Source organism: Oncorhynchus mykiss, chromosome 4 (assembly GCF_057628025.1).
Source record: "Oncorhynchus mykiss isolate SJ-2025 chromosome 4, ASM5762802v1, whole genome shotgun sequence".
Lineage (NCBI taxonomy): Eukaryota > Metazoa > Chordata > Actinopteri > Salmoniformes > Salmonidae > Oncorhynchus > Oncorhynchus mykiss.
This window is the reverse complement of record NC_143025.1, coordinates 64,410,530-64,426,945: the sequence shown is the minus strand read 5'-3', so window position 1 is coordinate 64,426,945 and position 16,416 is coordinate 64,410,530.

Below are 16,416 nucleotides of genomic sequence, written 5' to 3'. Positions count from 1 at the left end.
AGGATGGCCGGCTAACTTGGCAGAGTGAGCCCACTGAAGAACGGCCAGACGAGTAGGAACGGGAACGAAAAGAAGGTTCCTAGGACAAGCGCGCGGCGACGGAGTTTGAGTGAGTGCTTGCTTTACCTGCCTCTCAATTCCCCAGACAGTCAACCCGACAACACGCCCCTCAGGGAGAATCCCCTCGGGGTCAGTGGAGGCTACTGAAGAACTGAAGAGACGAGATAAAGCATCAGGCTTGGTGTTCTTAGAGCCCGGACGATAAGAAATCACGAACTCGAAACGAGCGAAAAACAGCGCCCAGCGCGCCTGACGCGCATTAAGTCGTTTGGCAGAACGGATGTACTCAAGGTTCCTATGGTCAGTCCAAACGACAAAAGGAACGGTCGCCCCCTCCAACCACTGTCGCCATTCGCCTAGGGCTAAGCGGATGGCGAGCAGTTCGCGGTTTCCCACATCATAGTTACGTTCCGACGGCGACAGGCGATGAGAAAAATACGCGCAAGGGTGGACCTTGTCGTCAGAGAGGGAGCGCTGAGAAAGAATGGCTCCCACGCCCACCTCTGACGCGTCAACCTCGACAACGAACTGTCTAGTGACGTCAGGTGTAACAAGGATAGGTGCGGATGTAAAACGATTCTTGAGGAGATCAAAAGCTCCCTGGGCGGAAACGGACCACTTAAAGCACGTCTTGACAGAAGTAAGGGCTGTGAGAGGAGCTGCCACCTGACCGAAATTACGGATGAAACGACGATAGAAGTTCGCGAAGCCGAGAAAGCGCTGCAGCTCGACGCGTGACTTAGGGACGGGCCAATCAATGACAGCTTGGACCTTAGCGGGATCCATCTTAATGCCTTCAGCGGAAATAACAGAACCGAGAAATGTGACGGAGGAGGCATGAAAAGAGCACTTCTCAGCCTTCACAAAAAGACAATTCTCTAAAAGGCGCTGGAGGACACGTCGAACGTGCTGAACATGAATCTGGAGTGACGGTGAAAAAATCAGGATATCGTCAAGGTAAACGAAAACAAAGATGTTCAGCATGTCTCTCAGGACATCATTGACTAATGCCTGAAAGACAGCTGGAGCGTTAGCGAGGCCGAAAGGAAGAACCCGGTATTCAAAGTGCCCTAACGGAGTGTTAAACGCCGTCTTCCACTCGTCCCCCTCCTTGATGCGCACGAGATGGTAAGCGTTACGAAGGTCCAACTTAGTGAAAAACCTGGCTCCCTGCAGGATCTCGAAGGCTGAAGACATAAGAGGAAGCGGATAACGATTCTTCACTGTTATGTCATTCAGCCCTCGATAATCTATGCAGGGGCGCAGGGACCCGTCCTTCTTCTTAACAAAAAAAACCCCCGCTCCGGCGGGAGAGGAGGAGGGGACTATGGTACCGGCGGCAAGAGCTACAGACAAATAATCTTCGAGAGCCTTACGTTCGGGAGCCGACAGAGAGTATAGTCTACCCCGGGGGGGAGTGGTTCCCGGAAGGAGATCAATACTACAATCATACGACCGGTGTGGGGGAAGAGAGGTGGCCCTGGACCGACTGAACACCGTGCGCAGATCGTGATATTCCTCCGGCACCCCTGTCAAATCACCAGGCTCCTCCTGTGAAGAAGAGACAGAGGAAACAGGAGGGATAGCAGACATTAAACATTTCACATGACAAGAGACGTTCCAGGAGAGGATAGAATTACTAGACCAATTAATGGAAGGATTATGACAAACTAGCCAGGGATGGCCCAAAACAACAGGTGTAAAAGGTGAACGAAAAATTAAAAAAGAAATGGTTTCGCTATGATTACCAGAGGGTTAAAGGTTAAAGGGTTAAAGGTAGCGTCTCACGCTGAATCCTGGGGAGAGGACTACCATCCAGGGCGAACAAGGCCGTGGACTCCCTTAACTGTCTGAGAGGAATGTCATGTTCCCGAGCCCAGGTCTCGTCCATAAAACAGCCCTCCGCCCCAGAGTCTATTAAGGCACTGCAGGAAGCTGACGAACCGGTCCAGCGTAGATGGACCGACAAGGTAGTGCAGGATCTTGAAGGAGAGACAGGAGTAGTAGCGCTCACCAGTAGCCCTCCGCTTACTGATGAGCTCTGGCTTTTACTGGACATGAAGTGACAAAATGACCAGCAGAACCGCAATAGAGACAGAGGCGGTTGGTGATTCTCCGTTCCCTCTCCTTAGTCGAGATGCGGATACCTCCCAGCTGCATAGGCTCAGCACCCGAGCCGGCAGAGGAAGATGGTAGTGATGCGGAGAGGGAGGCAACGGAGAATGCGAGCTCCTTTCCACGAGCTCGGTGACGAAGATCAACCCGTCGCTCAATGCGAATAGCGAGTTCAATCAAGGAATCCACGCTGGAAGGAACCTCCCGGGAGAGAATCTCATCCTTTACCTCTGCGCGGAGACCCTCCAGAAAACGAGCGAGCAAAGCCGGCTCGTTCCAGCCACTGGAGGCAGCAAGAGTGCGAAACTCAATAGAGTAGTCTGTTATGGATCGATTACCTTGACATAGGGAAGACAGGGCCCTGGAAGCCTCCTCCCCAAAAACAGATCGATCAAAAACCCGTATCATCTCCTCCTTAAAGTCCTGATACTGGTTAGTACACTCAGCCCTTGCCTCCCAGATTGCCGTGCCCCACTCACGAGCCCGTCCAGTAAGGAGAGATATGACGTAGGCGACACGAGCAGTGCTCCTGGAGTAAGTGTTGGGCTGGAGAGAAAACACAATATCACACTGGGTGAGGAACGAGCGGCATTCAGTGGGCTCCCCAGAGTAACACGGCGGGTTATTAATTCTGGGCTCCGGAGATTCGAAAGCCCTGGAAGTGGCCGGTGGATCGAGGCGGAGATGGTGAACCTGTTCTGTGAGGTTGGAGACTTGGGTGGCCAGGGTCTCAACGGCATGTCGAGCAGCAGACAATTCCTGCTCGTGTCTGCCTAGCATCGCTCCCTGGATCTCGACGGCTGAGTGGAGAGGATCCGAAGTCGCTGGGTCCATTCTTGGTCGGATTCTTCTGTTACGGTGCGTGAATGAGGACCCAAAAGCGAATTAACGTAAACAGAACTTCTTTAATAACAAAACATAGGTAGGCTCAGATGGACCGGCAGATTCCGACAGGACAGGACAAGGTTGCAGCAAACATGACGATAGTCTGGTTCAGGCATGAAAAACACAAACAAGAATCCGACAAAGACAGGAACAAAAACAGAGAGAGATATAGAGGACTAATCAGAGGGAAAAAGGGAACAGGTGGGAAAAGGGGTGACGAGGTAGTTAGGAGGAGACAAGGAACAGCTGGGGGAAAGAGGGGGAGAAAAGGTAACCTAATAACGACCAGCAGAGGGAGACAGGGTGAAGGGAAAGGACAGAAACAAGACACAACATGACAATACATGACAATGTATTTCATGTAACATGCAGAAGTTTCAGATGAAATGTTTTGGTCTGCAGTTGCGATCCTGATCATAGTTCTGAGGTATTTGAGCAAAGTCCCAAAATGTTTGACCTTGGCGTAGTATGTGACTTTCTAAACATCCTTTGAAAACTGGGTCAGATGCCCTGTGTTTGACAGATAATGGAACAATTGCTTGTTTCCCTCGTCATGACTTCCTTCTCGTCCCACTGTAAGGTTCCAGTGTACAAATATGTTGTGTTTTCCTTTGAGCATGGAGTTTAGAAGTATTTTCCTTGTGAACTTTTCCATGTTTTTGCATGCTGGAATTGCGAGAAGGTATGTTTTCCACTGTCTGTGGCAGTGCTTTTAGGATCTACTGTGCCATTTACCATGTAGCAAATGGTGAAGAGATAGGGCTTTGGTTATCTCTATCGTAGTTGTGTCCTTTTGATTTTGTTGACGGAAACCAGTTTGGCAATCCTAAAATACCCTAAAATAGGACTACATCTTGAATTTGGGCAGACTGTTGATTTAAATGTAAGAAGCACTTCAGTGCAGAGTATATCACACCATCTGTCACTTCACAGTAGGCCCCAACAGCTGTTAGAAATCACATCTGATGGAGAATTGGGGGGGAAATAGTGGTGTGTTAATGTCTTTAGTTTGCGTATGCATCCATTTTACAAGGTCTGGATTTTTTGACATATTGGTCTAAGGTTCTCCAAAAGTATAGAGGAAAAATACTTGAAAACACCATTAGGTCATCTCCGTTTACTGAATGTCATAAATCACATTGAGTCAGTAAAGCTATCCCATAGATAACATCATTGAGTAGTACAGTAAGTGAACTGTGGAAAGCAATCTACATTTTGAAAATGGATTTTAGCTGAATGCACAAATAAAGTGTTTGCTCAATGTCTACTCATTACTGGTCTAAGTGGGTCTACGTGTTATTGGGCCTTTGGCTTGAAAAACCTTTCGGGTGATGTTTAGTTAATTCCCCCCAGAAATCTAACTGTTATTCAGTGATGGAAACAGACCTGTCTCTTTTTAAAAAACACCCAATCCCAATCAAATGAGGTGTATTCCTCCCCATGCTACATAAAAGGGAGAGCTGGACATTTCACATCTACAGTGGTATGTGGGTCTGGCAATAATTAAAGCAAAAACCCACCTATACCACAACCCATACGTCTCAGACCTCGTCCTATACGGCACTGACTAACTGCATTATGAACAATAGAGTTTAGCTTCGTAACTTCAGTGAGATGGAGTTAAGTTCCTGGTGCTTCATTTATTTGTGCCCCTGAAAAGGGGGTTATTCTCATTGAAATACATTGGCATGTTGGAACTCAGAAATCACCAATACCAGGAAATGAAAGCTTATGTGAACCACTGGGAAAGTTCCATGGATTCAAAAACCTCAAGGAGCCTGAGTTACACTGTAGGAGCCAAAGGTATGAATTTAATAAGAAAAGAACACAGCACACTTCACAAAAATACACTTTTTTGGCTTCAAGTCTGCTTCAAGTCTGCTTCAAGTCTGCTTCAAGTCTGCTTCGGACAGACATATAAGTTAACATATTCCAATAGTGAGATGGCAGGACTAACCCATATTATGGAGATTGTATGGGGATTTGTTTTCCATTTCTTTCACTGACCACTGTTAGGTTCAGTAACTTTACTTTCTTAAATACTATTCATTATAGCAATAATAGCACTTTGGTACTGTCACTGGTGTGACAGATGATCAATCCCAGTCACTTTCTGTGGGTGGCCTGGTAGCAAGTCCAGTCTCCTGCTGGCACCTCCTTTGGTCATGGCAGGTTATTGCAATAAAACAGTGATAAACCCACATAACCATATTATGTTTCATTATCAGAATACTGCCTATGAAGTTGGTTACCTTTATACAACCATTATACGGTAAGCCTACTGACTCGTTTTTTTTTATACCAAACATGTAAAAAAAAAAAAAAAAAATGCTGACAGGCTATCAAAACTGCACACGTAAATATTACTGTACCAAAATGAGACATTGGATTACTAAACTGGAAAAGATTTGCATTGTAACACCCAATAATGACATGCATTTGCTTAAACCACAAGCTACAGTAGTCTAAATGCTGTTGTTCAAGCCTAGAAGAAAAAATAATGATCCCAGACAGTAATAAGGATCAGCTGTTTCTTCTCCTGATGTTTGATCTTTGCTGAAAAGGGTGTCTTGCTGAACTGTTCTTCACAAGTCTCTTGATTAACCAAGACTAGTGTGACCGCATTGAAGGTTTGCGTTAGCACCTTCCTAGTACCACCCTCAAGACATACAATCAGCCTGTCTGAGTTATTTCTCTTCAGACTCCAAGGCCCTGTTGAGCTGTATGAGGCCTTCAGGTCTCCCATGTCTCGCTCACACCAACGCCTACTGACTCAGCTCCCCGTGAGCTGGGACCTGGATTAGTGGTCAGCTAATCAAAGAAGTCCAGATGGGTTGGTGTAACTGAAGTAGGTAAATCCAAACTTGTTTTGCCCTACATTTAGGTCTTGAGGCTCTGCTGAAAAGTTGGATGGAGGACTGTTTTTCCATCTGCTCCTGAAAATCTTACGTTGGACATTTCTTCTCTTGGGTGAAATAAGCAGAACTGGTTTTCTCTGTGTTGCCTGACGCATGATGTAATGGCGTTGTCGTGACGGCAGCTGTGATTAATGGTAGGAGGCTGGGGAGCCTCAGATGTGTGGTTCCCTGGATCCACACCAGGACACTGTATATATCCTGTAGGGCCCTGAATAGTAGACCTCAACCTGGCTATCAGGCCGTTTCAATCGCAGACCTCCAGTGTTATAAGGACTTTAAAATATGGGCCTTATTGTGAATATTCACATTATCTCATTAACCGTACCTAATTGAAAACTGTCAACATTTTTACAGATTTTTTTTGACACTGACCTGTCAAAGGTCATAATAGCCTGCATAACTTTTAGAGGATTAAAGCCCTTTAACAGATAGACACTTGTGTAATAACTAATTTAGCCAAATATAGCTAATTCTGCCTGTGTTTATTGGACATACTTACAGCCCATTAATACTGCAAGCAGCTGATTAGCAGGACATGTTTTGACCACAGACAGTTGGAGATAAACAGGAGGGTGAGTAGCCAATGCCATTGCATGATATGCACTGTAATGCTTCCCATCTTAGAAAATATGTCTGCCACATAAACAGTGTGAAGCTTGACCAAGAATCCTTATCTGATCCATTGTCTGTATCCACTAGCAAAAATGTCTTCCTCTTTTTATAAGTGCCACCTCAGAGAGGGCATGTTACAGCCTGATAAGTGTATTACTTCTCAGTAGACTCCAAGGACCACTGCACATGCCACATTCTCCCTCTCACTAAAACAACACAAAGCCTACCCCTCCCAATCAGAGATATTACAACGGATGTCACGTTCTGACCTTTATTTCTGTTGTTTTTGTCATTATTTAGTATGGTCAGGCCGTTAGTTGGGGTGGGCAGTCTATGTTTGTTTTTCTATGATTTTGGGATTTCCATGTTTTGGCCTAGTATGGTTCTTAATCAGAGGCAGGTGTCATTAGTTGTCTCTGATTGAGAATCATACTTAGGTAGCCTGGGTTTCACTGTTTGTTTGTGGGTGATTGTCTATGTTAGTTGCTTGTGTCAGCACAGTCCTTATGATAGCTTCACGGTCGTTATTTGCGTTTGTATTCAGTGTTCAGTACTTTCTTTAATTAAATATTCATCATGAACACATACCACGCCGCATTTTGGTCCTCCGATCCTTCTCGCCTCTCCTCTTCAGATGAAGATACCCATGACAACGGAACTGACAGACTTCCATTCAGTTCAGTTGTAATGACTTATAGAAAAAAAAAATGTATTCCCCCACACTTCATTAAACATTTCTTCAAAATAAATACACGCCTCATCTCTGCTGAGGGTGTACATTCCAACGAGAATACCTCTTCCAAAGTACAGTATGTCCTAAGTGTAAGAGTGAAAGTTCCTAGTAGTTGTTGGCCCTAATAATTTACCTCACAAAAACACTACGCCAGACTTTGGCTCCCTGAGTAGGCGTTTATGAGAACGTCCCCAGGCGGGTGGAACTTGACAAACAATTTGAAACAACACTGTTAATACATCTGTCAGGTCACACTGAGACCAGCTCCCGTAGGTGGAACTCGATGTCCAGTCTCCAGACAGAATCCCCTCTGTAGCAGAGGTGCCATTTTCCCCTGCTAGCCCACAGCCAGCAACATGAGGTCATCCCTCCAGTGCCAGGAATTGTGGGGCTATGACGTCACGGGGTGCTCCTAAGGTGGCCAGTTAGACACTCCCGGAGCAGGCCTGCCAGGCAGAGGGCGACCACTGTTTACTGCTCCCAGTTGAATGCCTTGTTCTGGTGTTTTGGAGAGTAGATGTGGATGGAGGGAAATATGGGCTGGTTGGTGAGACACTGAAATGTCAATGACCGACAGACAAACTGGCTACTTCACAAGCTACGGGCTACTCTCTTTCCTTCTAAATACTGTAGTTTAGACGAGAAAGCTGTTGGTCATTGATATATTGTTCTACCACAGCATATCAGTATGCAAAATATTACATCAAACGTCTGTTGAATAATACATCACACGGATGTTCAAATATTATTACAAATGTTATTATTAAAAAAAACATCAGTCATGGCCTGTTGGTGACCATTTGGCAAATACATATGAATGTCCTTAGGTCCAGCCTGAGACCTGCAGGCTGATACAGGAAGGGAAAAGCCACATGTATTTACTAGGTGTATGCAAAGTTAAAAGTCTAATGAAAGAAAAACACCAGGTTTATTTGAAGGTTGAGGAGAAAGTGGGGTCAAATTGGACAGGATGGCAACCTATCACGCTAGCATGCAACACCTGTTTACGAAAAAAAGGAAAACCGTAAAGCAAAGTTTTAGCGGTTTCTCTATGAGTTTAGGTACAATTTACCTTGGCACTATATGAGACAAACGAAACCCATTTCACTAACACCAGTCTTTGTATTCGAAGAGTTTAGCAGGAAACCAATTAGTGAAGAAATGTAACCACTTGCCAAGGCATGAGGAGGAACTGGCATTCCTCTTGAACCTGCTCAACGCTGCTTGTCACTGTTGGCCCATGAAAGATGTCTAATTGCTGTTTGGTTTCATGGCTTCCTCTTCTTTTCAGAATCGGGGGAAAATTAGCTGAATAAATAAGAGGAAATGAAGGTTCCGTCCTTAGCCACCTCTGTTTACGTAGTCTCACCCCCAGACTGAAGTTTACACCTGGTCTGACATGAAAGTGAGAGCCTTGATTTACCGCTGCCTAGCTGTCTGTCTCTAACCCGGGAGAGATTGTGGGATTGTGCCCTGGGTTCTAATCCAGTAGCTGAGACTGACGGGTATGAGTGCAATCAGGCAGAGCAAAGCGAAGCAAAACAGAATGCTGTTTGATTCCTGAGGCCAGGGGAGTCGGACAGGGGCCAACTTGGACGACTTGTTAGTGGGTCAGTGTGCTGCACGGCCAGGCAGCCGTCTGGCAAACATCTCCTTTGTTGTCACAGAAGGTTAAGTCACTGAAAGGGCCTAATGAAACCCAGACACTGTCTTCCATAACACAATTAGCAGAGTACAAACAGCAGCAGCACCATTTGAGTGATAACATGATGATCTGTGTGTGACAAGGACTCTTACACATAGAAGTCTGCTGTGGTGTGTACTTCAGCCATTCTAATGTCCTCATTAGTGGTCTGGTGAGGACTGGAGGGATTCCACCAATTTCTTTATGTTACAAAAGACAGCTGCATTCCACACAAACTTCCTTTTAAGGGAATGTGACAAGCTTGTTGGATGTTGCAGAACTTTTGAATGTGATTTAATAGCCCGTGTGGAACAGATACTAAAATGTAATATAATTTTTGAGGTTTGGTTTCCCTGCCTCCCAACGTCTCTAGCAGTGCTCCAACTGATGGGACAAGGCCAGACTCTGGGCTGGTTTCAGCCAGACCAACCACAGAGCGAGCCTAGTGGAACAGTGTAAAGAAGACACGAAAAAGAACATCTGAGGTAAACAGGAACTTTTGCTGTAGATCTGCATACCTACTTAGTTTTTTACCTTGGGTTATTGGAAACCTAGTCATACAAGTACATGTACTGATAATGATTATTCTCAAGTTTATTCTCAAAAAGTGTAGTTACTGTTGTTTTGGCATATTCTTTAACATTGGTTGTTCAATGAAAGCAATTGACTAAATCTTTCCATGTTATGCATTCGGTGAACTGTGCACCAGTGGTGAGCAGCTAGAGTAGTGTCGTGTTTATTCTGCCTCTTAGGTAATGGCCTAATCTGATTGGGTCAGTCTGCAGGAGAGACATGAGTCATTAATGTTATATTCCTCACTGAGGATAGAGACTCAGCCCACTTCACCACCAGACTAGATAGTACACACAGACAGGACACTGGTTACTGTACTCTCTTGTTAATGGTATGTTTGCTATTGTATACCTCAAATCCATAATTATTTTTCTGTTGTTCACCACCTCCTGTTAATTTTTTCAGAATATTTTATATATGTTTGCGATGTCAAAGGTTGCCCTATTAATATCTGGTAGTTTGTCATATTTTGTCTGTTCTATTTGAAGAAATCTAGGTTAGTTGTACCGTAAATTTCAGATGCATTGAGTTAAGCTGTCAGTTAATGCTCTGACATGGTCTAGTGAAGGTCCTTAGACCAAAAGCTTGGGCCACATCTCAAATGAAATATGGTCCCATGTTTATCAAACCATTCTGTGATGACAAGGTCATGGTATTGTTATCGTCTGGGTCCTATTCCTCCTCTCTAACCGTATTCCAGTAGGGGGTGTAACCGGCCGGGAATAGATGGGTTAGCTGACAAGGTCACGAAAACGATGCACAAGTCTGGATGGTCAGATAGCTAGCAACAATGACAAGAAACTGCCATGTGGGGAATCGTAAGTGGCTCGTTTCAGCTAGTTTCATCTTGTTCTTAATACCATGTCTTGTTTTGAGGTGTTTTGACTGATTTCATTTCATTGCTTATATGGCTAAAATTCGCTAGCTAGCTAACCAATAACTGTAACGATGTATTTGACAGAGAACGAGCGCTCATTGTGCAAATGTATTTATGTTTTCAATAAACATTGGAGACAAAACATAGTTTGCATGTTGTCAAAAATCCAGGCCAATCCTGTCTGTTTTGCCCCATAGTTGCGCACGCGTTGGTTTTGTTGCTAAACAACCAACCCGTCTATTCTGATTGTTTTTGTTGAAGACTGTTACTGAGCTGTGTTGTCTCCTGCGGCTCAGCTCGGTTGCCATGGCGAGTGTGATGAGGGCATTCCTGGGGTGCTTGTCTTGGCGCTGGGGCGCTGGCCAACTGCAATCCCATGAATGAGTGCTTTTCAGGGCCCTCGGCCGTTAGACTATACCCACCAGCCACAGGTATCTCCAGGAATGCGTGCAGCAGTGATCAAAACATAAGTCAACTAATAAAGACAGCAGCTGTTGATGGAGAGGTAGAAATTGAATCCTCAGTTGGCTGGCTTCAGATTCCTCATCCTACTGCAGGTGGTATTTATCCCCACTGCAGTTATTTCACTAGCTTTCACTAGCTTTCTCACTCAAACTTATGAAACGTTGGGTGACTAACTTTTTCATTTGATCACATTGCATTGTAGAACAACTCATGTACTATGGGGGTCATAATCAACTGTAAAACCAAGTGCTGTAATGTATTAGAAAAAGGTTATTGCTGATTTCAGACAGGTCACGCTTCGCCCTTAACTAGGCCAAGCACTGTTAATACACTACATTTCCAAAAGTATGGGGAAACCTGATTGTCGAACATCTCATTCCAAAATCATGGGCATTAATATGGAGTTGGTCCTCCTTTGCTGCTATAACAGCCTTCTGGGAAGGCTTTCCACTACATGTTGGAACATTGCTGCAGGGACATGCTTCCATTCAGCCACAAGAGCATTAGTGAGGTAGGCCACTGATGTTGGGCAATTAGGCCTGGCTCGCAGTCGACTTTCCAATTAATCTCAAAGGTGTTCGATGGGGTTGAGATGAGGGCTCTGTGCAGGCCTGTCAAGTTCTTCCACACTGATCTCTACAAACCATTTATGTATGGAGCTCATTTGTGCACAGGGGCATTGACATGCAGAAACAGGAAAGGGCCTTCCCCAAACCTTTGCCACAAAGTTGGAAGTACAGAATCATCTAGAATGTCATTGTATGCTGGAGCGCTAAGATTTCCCTTCACTGGAAGGCCTAACCCGAACCATGAAAAACAGCCCCAGACCATTATTCCTCCTCCACCAAACTCTACTGTTGGCACTATGCATCCGGCAGTGTGATTCATCACTCCAGAGAACGCGTTTCCACTGCTCCAGAGTCCAATGGCGGTAAGCTTTACACCACTTCAGCCAATGCTTGGCATTGGACATGGGGATCTTAGGCTGGTGAGCAGTTGCTCAGCCATGGACACCCATTTCATGAAGCTCCCGATGAACAGTTATTGTTCTCTGTAGTGAGTGTTGCAACCGAGGACAGTTCTGTGAACTTGTGGCCTACCACTTTGCGACTGAGACCTTGTTCCTCCTAGATGTTTCCACTTCACAATAATAGCTCTTACAGTTGACCGGGGTAGCTCTAGCAGGGCAGAAATTTGACGAACTGACTTGCTGGAAGCAACGGTTGTGGCTGAAATAGCCAAATCCACTCATTTAAAGGGGTGTCCACATACTTTTGTATAAATAGTGTATGTTTACATGCTGTTGTGAGGTAGTGGCTGTTAATGACCTTCTTAGTTCTGCTATGAAGTCTGCTGTGTAAAGATGGGCAGAGATGGACAAAGCCCTCCTAATGACCTGAGTCCTGGCCAGGAGACAACAAACAGCAACTTGCATAAAGGGGCTCATCTGTGGAATGTTCCAATAGCTCCTCTGAAGACAAAAAACATACAGCAGAGTATGTGAGTGTGGGTGTGAGTTTGGGATAAGGGGGGACAGAGTGTGGGGTGTCTATGCCTATATTTGGAACTCTGCACTTTGTTCATGACACTGTACAAACCATTCTCTCTTTAGATTCAATAAATCGTGGACTCTCAGGCCCCCATATGGGATTCTGTTCAGAATGATGGCAGGTTTTACAGACATGGGTCAGAGGTCAGACAGAGGGATGCAGCAGACGTAGGCTCCTCATTCACTGTCATTACCATGGTAGCCCCCTCAGAAGGCAAGCGTGTAGCAGTAAATCTCTGTGGATGAAATAATTTTCTGCTCTTTGTTGAAAAAAGTTCAGCACCCTGGCACTTCCCTGGGTTGTCCTTTCTAGTCTAAATAGCCTGTAATTTTCCACAGCCAAGGCTTTTTATAGACAATCGCATCTATCAAATCCATTTCCACTTTCCAGCCACTCTCTCTCAGCTGTATCCTTTAGCCCACCGATTATGTTAATTTGTTTCACGCTTTCAAAGGAAATTAGATTTAGCCATTTCTAGTCTGTGATTTTGCTCCATGACACGAATGATGTAGTAAGGTCCAACGGTCGGCGAGAGTCTGGGCTATGAATTACCTCAGTCAGCCTTGGTATTTCAAAGAGCCAGAAACTGTAGCCCTCATAATTAGCACATTTTGACATCTCTGCCACATGTTCAGTTTAAATAGTGGTGGAGGGATGGTCAGTTTGAAGTTTCAAAGCAGGGAACATTCCAGGAGCTCACTGCCAACTGCCAATTATATAATTTTAGGTGGAGATGGTGAGATGGATATGAAGGCAAATAATCTTTGTTCTTGTTTGTTTTAGTGTTCAGTAAGTTTAGCGTATAGTTGTTCCCAGACACTTTTGGATGATCAACCTTTCAACTAAAATAGCATGTCTGATTCTTTTCATCTTTTCATCTTCATCAGATGTTTCAGTGAACAGTAACGCTATGCAGGTCTGAAAATGCATAGGCTACTTACACTAGGACAATCCCTGAAAAATGTGGTTAAGATGAATACTTTTCTTTTTTTTCCTGAATACTCAATCATATTCTCACTCATGTCGGCCCACTGTACACCTTAACTTGTAATATTTAACTCTTGTTTATAACTCACTCATTGCCCTTAGTCAGTACTATGCTGCTGGCGACTTAATCACCCCAAAAGAGATGTGTGTAAAGTGCACTGGGTGTTGTAATGTTAGAAAAACAGCCTGTAGCCTTTCCATCTGTACATGTGGGTGTTGGTAAAGCACAACGGGCTTCTGGCTACATGAGCACAACTGTGCTGAGCGAGGCCCCACCTTGCCTAAATGGGGAAACTGGAAAATGAATTTTGAAAAACATTGCCTAGCTATTCCAAATGTAGAAGTAACTGTAATGGATGATGAATGACGGCAATGAAGAGGAAATGCTGAGTTAACCCGTGTGTTCAGAGGACAGAGGCCCTGTACAGGGCGTTCTGTCACATCACCTCAGCTTACACCATGGCCAGAGAGCTACCAGTGGAAAACTCCCCAGTCTCTCCCCAATGAGGAGCTTCTGTGGAGCTTCTTTGGGGAATTCCATCGTCACAGGGCCCGTTCTGATGAGGTCATCCTATTCTTTACTGGGAGATGATTGGAGAAGACGACGGCCGCTTAAGGCAAATCCCATGAGGAATGCACTGCAACAATCTCACAGGAATGCTATGCTGCTGTGGCTGAAAATATGCCCTCTCTGAAGAACAAAATGGAATCCAAGCAGAAGGGAATCCATCATGGGGCGCTCCGCCCTCACTCCGCCCTCCAGTCAGAGGGAGACCTAGTCCAACTGAAGGCTCTCCATGCCAGTATAGCAACACGAGGGTGCCCATTTGCTAATGTGGTTATGTTATTATTGCAGTATTATTACCCACAAACACTGAAAAAAATGTAATAATAGGAGAGAAAGCAATTGGGGGCTATAACGTGTGACAGTAATCCATGAGTTCCCCCATTCTCTAGGAGACTTACTATGAATACACTAAGCTTGGACTAGGTTTTTGTTTCTCAGCAGCAGAAACAGAAGCTCAGTTGTTATATGAATCATGAACAATATGTTTTACCCTAAAGGAAGTGAAAGCAGATTAGGAGGTGCGTCTTATAAAATGAATCCAAAGTACATCTGGGTAGGGTTACCGCAGTGGGGAACCGTGAGGGCCTTCTAGGCTTTCAGAGAAGGATATATAAAACATGTATATTTTGTTTAATAAAATTTTGTTTTAAAAATTATATTTAATCTTTTCAATCATTTTAATGATCATCTGATTTCATGTTTTCAGTTTGTGTTGGAAAGAGAAGGGTTAATACTGAAGAGAGAAATTATTCCATCTGGATTTTTCTGTGGTGGTCTCTGGGTAGAAAAATCTAGATAGCTCAGACAGCCATTGGCTAGGCCTTCAGAAACTGGACAGAAGGCCTCTGCCATTCAACTGTATTAGAGCAGATTTTTGGAGTGACAGTGGAATGAACCAATCACATTTTGACTTGCAATGGGTGGGACTGTTTTTAAAAAGAAAGTGAGTTGTTGGTCAAGCCCAGGAGCAAAGAATCAGTGGCAGTTTTCCCACGCCAGCTTGTGTTGTAGCAGTGTGACAATGGTGATGGCGGCTGCAACAGGTATTATCAACTTCAAGGTGGATACTTTTCAAGATGAACTTTCAAACGTTTTTAAATTATCATCACCTGTAGCCTCTACGAATCTGAGAGCGGAAGACTCTTCTCTCTTCTCTAACGTGTAGGCTCACTTTTTATGAACAGTCCCATTAAAGTCAGACTGTTGAATAAATTTCATTTGAACATACTTTACCTGTTTTCCTCTGATTTTGTCCTTATGTAGGAAATAATCTGAGACAAAAAAATATCCACAGAAATGTCAGTTTGTGTTTCCGGTTTGTGTTTTCCAACGCTGACGCAATCCGCACGCAACTTGCACAATATGTCTACAATTTAACCGAGGCACAGACCAAACATTGTCCCATGGAATCAGCTGGCAAATTTCACAAGCACTTCCAGCTGCTTGCAAGGGAACGTGCTTTGGTCGACAACGTTCGGTTACATTCGGCTATCGTTAGCATATTGTGCATCACTGAAATGCATCAGGAGATGGAAAATACAAGCAACAGAACATACCGGTGCCGCAAAAAGTCAGGGTAACCACAGGAAAGTGTTTACCTATCTCCACTTCCTACTGCTAAAAGGACCAACAACACGGACAACCAGTAAAGTACATTTAAATATCATTATTTTGAAACTTTTTTTATAGTGACATCTTTCAAACTGATATCCATGGAGCAACCATGGTAACAGTCTGATGTTTAGAGAACATAATCTGGTGAGTGGCACTGTGAACCTTCACCACACTCTGAGGTCCTGAGAGCTCTGGAGCAGGTTTTCATCAAGGATACTCCTTTCATCACTCCCAGTCCCGCCGCTGAAATACATCCCAACAGCATGATGCTGCCACCACCATGCTTCACCGTAGGGATAGTGCCAGGTTTCCTCCAGACGTTACGCTTGGCATTCAGGCCAAAGAGTTCAATCTTGGTTTCATCAGACCAAAGAATCTTGTTTCTCCATGGTCTGAGACTCTTTAGGTGCCTTTTGGCAAACTCCAAGCGGGCTGTCATGTTCCTTTTACTGAGGAGTGGCTTCCGTCTGGCCACTCTACCATAAAGGCCTGATTGGTGGAGAGCTGCAGAGATGGGAGAACCTTTCAGAAGGACAACCATCTCCACAGAGGAATTCTGGAGCTCTGTCAGAGTGACCTTTGGGTTCTTGGTCACCTCCCTGAACAGGGCCCTTCTCCCCCGATTGCTCAGTTTGGCTGGGCGGCCAACTCTAGGAAGAGTCTTGGTGGTTCCAAACTTCTTCCATTTAAGAATGAGAGAGGCCACTGTGTTCTTGGGGACCTTCAATGCAGAAATGTTTTGGTACCCTTCCCCAGATCTGTGCTTCGACACAAT